Source organism: Papio anubis, chromosome 11, assembly GCF_008728515.1.
Source record: "Papio anubis isolate 15944 chromosome 11, Panubis1.0, whole genome shotgun sequence".
NCBI classification, from domain to species: Eukaryota; Metazoa; Chordata; class Mammalia; order Primates; family Cercopithecidae; genus Papio; species Papio anubis.
The window spans coordinates 124,802,842-124,809,134 of NC_044986.1; the positions used below are offsets into that span (position 1 = coordinate 124,802,842).

The window sequence follows — 6,293 nt, forward strand, 5'->3', positions numbered from 1 at the left end:
GTATTTGACCAAAAGCCGTGGCCTGATCACTTCCATACAGCATGCCATTAATTAACAAATTATTTATTCCACTTTCTGGAGATCACTAAACACCCACCTAGGCCACCCCGCCTCTTCTTCCACATTTCCCGCCGCACCACTGCTCCAGGAAACACAAAGAAGCCTCCAGCCTCTGCTCATGAGTCTGCATCTTGCCATGGCCCCTGCCTACCTGAAAAGTTAAAGACACACTTTGGCAGAAATAACCTTCATTGTGTGTCCGGTCTAATTGTTCCGACCTGTCTAAGTAACCTGCCGTGCGAGCATTTCTATAATGGGGCTACGGGCGTTTGTAAAAAGACCATTGGGGTGCTTGGTGTCTGTTTTCTTTGAGGGTTTTTATTTCATCAATCTGGGTAGCAAAGGAAGTAGGAATTGTGCTTTAGGTTTGGGCTGCCTTTTTGTCCCTAGGAATTAGCATCCCCGTGGCATTACAGGTAAGTAGGATGAACCGAGGGTACAGGCAGTCCCACCTGAGACAGCTCCTCTCACCATCGGCCCCTGCCCCTCAGATAGTAGCTCACAGGCTGCTGCTTCCCTTTCACTTTATTGAACTTTGAGGTCTGCAGTTGATAAATCATCATCATGTCTTTCCCCAGCCTCCTTCCTGTATGCTTTTTTTTTTCTGTATAAAATTTTCTGTTACACATACACACTTTGCCTATTACAAGTATCATGTATTAATACGATGAGGAAAACAATGTGCTGTGGTGTAAGGAAAATTACCTTTAGAGACTAAAACCCTCAAAATGAAGCGGGTCCCATCTGAGCACAGAGAGGCAGTTTCACGTGGTGGTTGAGGTCCTGGGCCAGGGAGCTCAACTCAGGATCTGAACCCTGGTTCTCCCTGTGAGGCCTTTCAGTATGTGGCCCATTCTGCTCCATAAAATTTGGATGGTAAGGGCACCCAGCTCACAGGGCCATGGGAGACAAAGGTGCAGGGCCTGGCACACATTGAGACCACAGCTTCTTCCCAGCAAAGCATCACTAGGTGCCTAAAGATTGTGTAACATCAGATGACTCCAAACTAAGCAATTATGGCATCAAAGTTAATCAAAATCAGGAGAAAAGCTAGTAGAAATCGAGTCAACTCAGCCAAGTCTGGGGCACATGTAATGAGCTTGGCAATTGGATAAGAAACTGATCAAGCACTTTCCTCTAATGAGCTGAGAGACTTGTGTTCTGAGATGGCCACTTGCATTTGGAGTCAAAACTCAATAGCAGGAGGGGGCTGGAGACCAGGAATCCGAGCTAACAGAGGAAGGCTGTCGGATCGCTGGCTCTGCCACCGTCAACACAAGGGTCTCTCCCATTGATTGTGGGGATGGGGAAAAAATGGACAACTTGAAATCTAGAGAGAGGGAAAACAGTAACTCTGCTTCCAATGTAATCAGAGAAATTCTTACAACGTAATCAATTAGACAATTTAATCAAACAGATCACATGAAGCTTTGGGGGTTTTCCTCAAATAAATTGATACATCTTGTCTGAATTAACCAAACTAACCAGTAGTTGTGTCTGTATTGGACAGATGCCAGCACAGACCAGAATTACAATTTAGAGTGGGAGGGACATTGGAAGTCTCCAGTCCTGCACGTGGGGAATTCTCTTTGATGTGTCTCTCCTCTGAGGTCAGGGGACCAATGTCCTGTGCTGTCTGAAAGTCTTTTGAATTCTCAAGTCAAAATATCAGAAATATGCCATTCTTTACTCTAATATTTTTAATCAACAAACAATATTTATTTAATACCTGTTAGATGTCAAAAAAAAAAATGATGCTAGCTAGCCAGTCTATCCACTCTTTTATTTTATTTATTTTTTATTTTTTTTTCTGAGACAACGTCTCACTCCATCACCCAGACTGGAATGCAGTGGTGCAACAACAGCTCACTGCAGCCTCAACCTCCTGGGCTCAGGTGAACCTCCCACTTCAGCCCCCCATGTAAGTGGGACTACAGACGTCCACCACCGCACCTGGCTAATTTTTTATTTTTTTGTGGAGATAAGGTCTCATTTTGTTGTCCAGGCCACTCTCAAATTCCTGGGCTCAGGCAATCTGCCTGCTTGAGCTTCTCAAAGTGTTGGGATTACAGGCGTGAGTCACCATACCCAGCAAGTGTGTCCATTCTTGCCTGCTTTGCAGATTTAAGATTTTGACTTCTTCAGATGAATATGACTAAAGAAAATGGCAGGTGGCACCCTGAGCCCTGTCAACCAAAGCTAAGTGTTGCAGCTGATCTGACAACTGCAGGAGTATCTTTTCTGAAAATTTCCCAAACAGCTCGAATAACCACCACCATACCATGGGGAAGGAAATCTCTGAAAAATCCTAAAAGCTCTCTGAAAAATTCCAAATGCATGGGGCCAGAATTCACTAGTGTAGTGTGTTAAAGTCTTCAAAGTGTGGGGTATGTAGATGATTCATTGAGGTAAAGGAAAAAAATCTAGAACTTTTACTGATACTTTGATCTCAGTATTTTTATAACTTTATTGAGTTATAAATCAGATACCATAAAATTCACCCTTTAAAGTACAATTCATAGGTCTTTACTATATTCACAGTGTTCTGCAACCATCATTCTTGTCTTTGGATAGGAATTTTGGAACATTTTTCTGACCTCAGAACAAACCTGTTAGCATTTTCCCCTCCCCTGGGCCCTAGCAACCACTGATCTTTCTGTCTCTATGATTTGCCTATTCTGGACTTTTCATGTAAATAGAATCACACATAAGTGAGCGTTTGTGTCTGGCTTCTCTCACTAAGTTTGTTGTCTTCAGGGTGTGGCATATGTCAGAACTTCATTTCTTTCTATAGCTGAGTAATATTCCACTGTATGGATGTCCAGAATCTCATTTATTCATTTGTCAGTTGATCCATCCAACATTTGGGTCATTTCTACTTTTTGTCTATTATGAATATTGGCACTATGAACATTTGAATACGTGGTTTTATGTAGATATATGCTTTTATTTCTCTTGGGTATATACTTGGCAGTAGGTTTGATGAGTTAAAATGTATTTAACATTTTGAGAAACTTCTAAGCTGGTTGCATCATTTTGAATCCCACCAGAAATGTATGAGGGTTCCAATTTCTCCACATCCTTGTCAACACTTGTTATTATCTGTCTTTCTGATTGTGGCCATCTTAGTGGGTGTGAAATGGTGTTTCATTGTAGTTTTGATTTTAATTTCTCTAAGTATTAATGATATTGAGCATCTTTTAATGTACCATTTGCCATTTCTATGTCTTCTTTGAAGAAATACGTATTCCAATCCTTGGCCTATTTTTATTTGGGACTACTTATTGCTGAGTTATAAAATGTTATTATGTATTAGGGTATATCATACCATTATATATTATAAGACATAGGAGAATGTCTTATCAGTGCCTCATTAGATATATGACTTAAAAATATTTTCTCCCATTCTGTGGGTTGTCTTTTCATTTTCTTAATGGTGTCCTTTGAAGTACCAAACATTTTGATTCTGATGAAACACAATTTATCTGTTTTTTCTTTCATGACTTGTGCTTTTGGTGTCTAGCTAATGATCATTGCCTAAAGCAAGAGCACAAAGATTTACTTCTGTGCTTTCTTCTAAGGGTTTAAGCATTTCATCTGGAACCTTCAGCACAACGTTGAGTAGAACCATCAGCACTGGTGAGAGCCAATGTCCTTGCCCAGTTCTGCTCTCAGGGGACAAGCCCAGCCTTTCCCCATTTCACATGGTGTTGACTGTGGGAGTTTTGTAGATGCTGTTTATCAGGTTGAGGAAATTCGTTTTTATTCTTGTCTGAGGCCATGACCACGGCCAGCCTAAGCCAGGAAAGGCTCACAGCTGCACATCCTCTACCTGCTGCCTCTCAGATGCCTGCAAGTGCCCTGGGACGGTCCATGGCTGAATCGACCTTGACTCAGTCCTCCTTGTGAAGAAGTCTCTATTACCACCCTTACACACAAAAGAACATGGGTAAAATTCACTGATTATCCAGGTATTCCCTACTTTCATAGAAACATCCAAAACCATAAAATACCATGCAAGAGAAGAGATAATGCATCACTGAACAGGTCATCCAGCCCTGGAAAACATTCCCGTCCTATCTAAACGTGTTTAAGAGAGAAAAAAAAAAAAAGCAAAAGGCACTTCTTCTACCTGGCTTTACTAGTTCTCAGGCCCTGATTCACAGCCCGTGGTCTGGAGCCTTCCTGAGGAGCATCAGCAAATTGGGATAACCACCCCTGCCTGGTCCCGCCCACACTCTTACAAACGCTTCTGTCCAGTACTATTTCCCAGAGCAAACCAAGCCCCCAGGTGGTGTGCAGCTCCAGAATCGGGGGCCAGTGCCTGGCGGGGATGTTGTTTGTCCCACACCACTGAATACAGATCTTAAAAGGAGCCATCGGAGAGGCGGAGGGATTAATGAACCCTCTAGGCCTACACCCACTAGAGGACCCACGTGGAGCAGCCAAGTGCAGGTGAGCTGATGGGGCAGAAACCACCACCTGAATCACAGCAAGGGTCAGGAGTCCAAGACACTCAGCCTAAAGACGTTTTCTACATAACCCAGACACTCTGGGTGTGCCTGGAGCACCCAGCCAGGTCAGGCTACAGCCTTCCCACATGGACAGTGGGTTCAGAATTTCAAAAACTCAGGGCACCTGCTTCTGGTCTGAAAGAGCTTAAACAAGTGATGCATTTTCAGAGATTTAATTATTTAAACTCTTAAGAATCACTGGAACAAATTTAACAGCAGAGGTTTTCTTTTTCTTTTATTCACACATTCATTACTGTGAACGCCTAGATTTCCATTTAGAAATAGTCTGACAATTTTCACATCTCAACTGGCAGCAGGCACAGAATACAGACAGCTGCTGAGACACTCTCTGTCGCGCTGAAATGTAATATCACAGTGCTTTGTTAAGTCCTTTATCTGCATACCTGCCACAGACTGCCCACACTGGGGTGTGAACTTCATATTGAATCAGAGCAGCATGTCTGAACCAGATGTGTCATAAATTAGCACAGCAACTAACTTCTGCAGTCCTGTTTTTTTGTTGTGTTGTTTTTTTTTTTGTTTTGTTTTGTTTTAAGACAGGGTCTTGTTCTGTCACCCCAGCTGGAGTGCAGTGGTGCAATGATGGCTCACTGCAGCCTTGACTTCTCCACCTGGGTTCAGGTGATCCTCCCACCTCGGCCTCCCAAGTGGCTGGGACTACAGATACACACCACCGTGACCAGTTAATTTTTCTATTTTTCGTAGAGTTGGGTGTCTCACTATGTTGCCCAGCCTGGTCTCAAACCCCTGGGCCCAAGTAATCCGCCTGCCTCATACATCTCAAAGTGCTGGATTACAGATATGAGCCACTATGCCCCGCCTTGCACTGCTTCCCGGTAAGCAAAATGAAATCGAAGTTTTACGTGCCAAGCTCGGGAGGGGGATTTTTACGCTGGCATAATCCCATCCCCTCTGTTCTGTAAACACTCCCGGGAGGCTGTGTCCCGCTCCAGGAATGTCTGCAAAATGTGATGATAAGAATAATTGAAGTATGTAATAATGTTTGCACTGTTCAAGAAAAAAAACTGACAAGGGTTTGAATGGAATAACTGAATGTTACGTGGTTGATTTTCAGGTAGTGTCTGCTCATTTCGTCACATTGGCATGGTGTCTACATTTCCTAACACAACTTCTAAAACCGCTTTTCCACCCTTGTTTAAGAGCCTTTCTTCAAGGCCAACGCCATTTTGCAGTCCTGTCCTTTCCACCCTCCACTGCTGTTAACCGCCAATTTCCTGGATGCTGCCCTTCATTGACTAAAGCCAGGGGTTCCAGAATCCCTCTTTGCCTCCCATAGAGGGGTCCCTGTGCCACCACAATCGCTCATCTCCACATCATGGGTGTGGTCCTTTCAACACACATTGATGCCTCTATTTCAACATTTCCGGAGCCTGCGCTGCCTCTCCGCACCTGCTGAGCTGCTTCATGTGGGACCATCATTTCCTGACTGGGTTATTGCAAAGGCACCCTTGCATGTCCTCATTCCTCGTGCACAAACCCACAATCCTAATGAAAGAGGCCTCAGATGCATAAAAGGAAAACTATATAAATTTTATGAGAGGCCTTCAAAATATAAAGAGAAGTATGGCTCAAAGGCAGCTAAAATATAAAGCAGCCTTGTCATGAGAGAGTTTTCTAATATGCAAATAAAGGAGTAGCTATGCAAAGAGAAGCAGCAGCTATGAGGAGTAGTGCATG

General features: G+C 43.4%; 1 protein-coding gene across 1 annotated transcript in view; it reads left to right on the forward strand.

Moving 5' to 3' along the window:
- ADARB2 (adenosine deaminase RNA specific B2 (inactive)) overlaps positions 1 to 6,293 on the forward strand; it is a 672,719-nt gene that overhangs the window by 386,364 nt on the left and 280,062 nt on the right. The gene's annotated exons all lie outside the window — the stretch shown is intronic.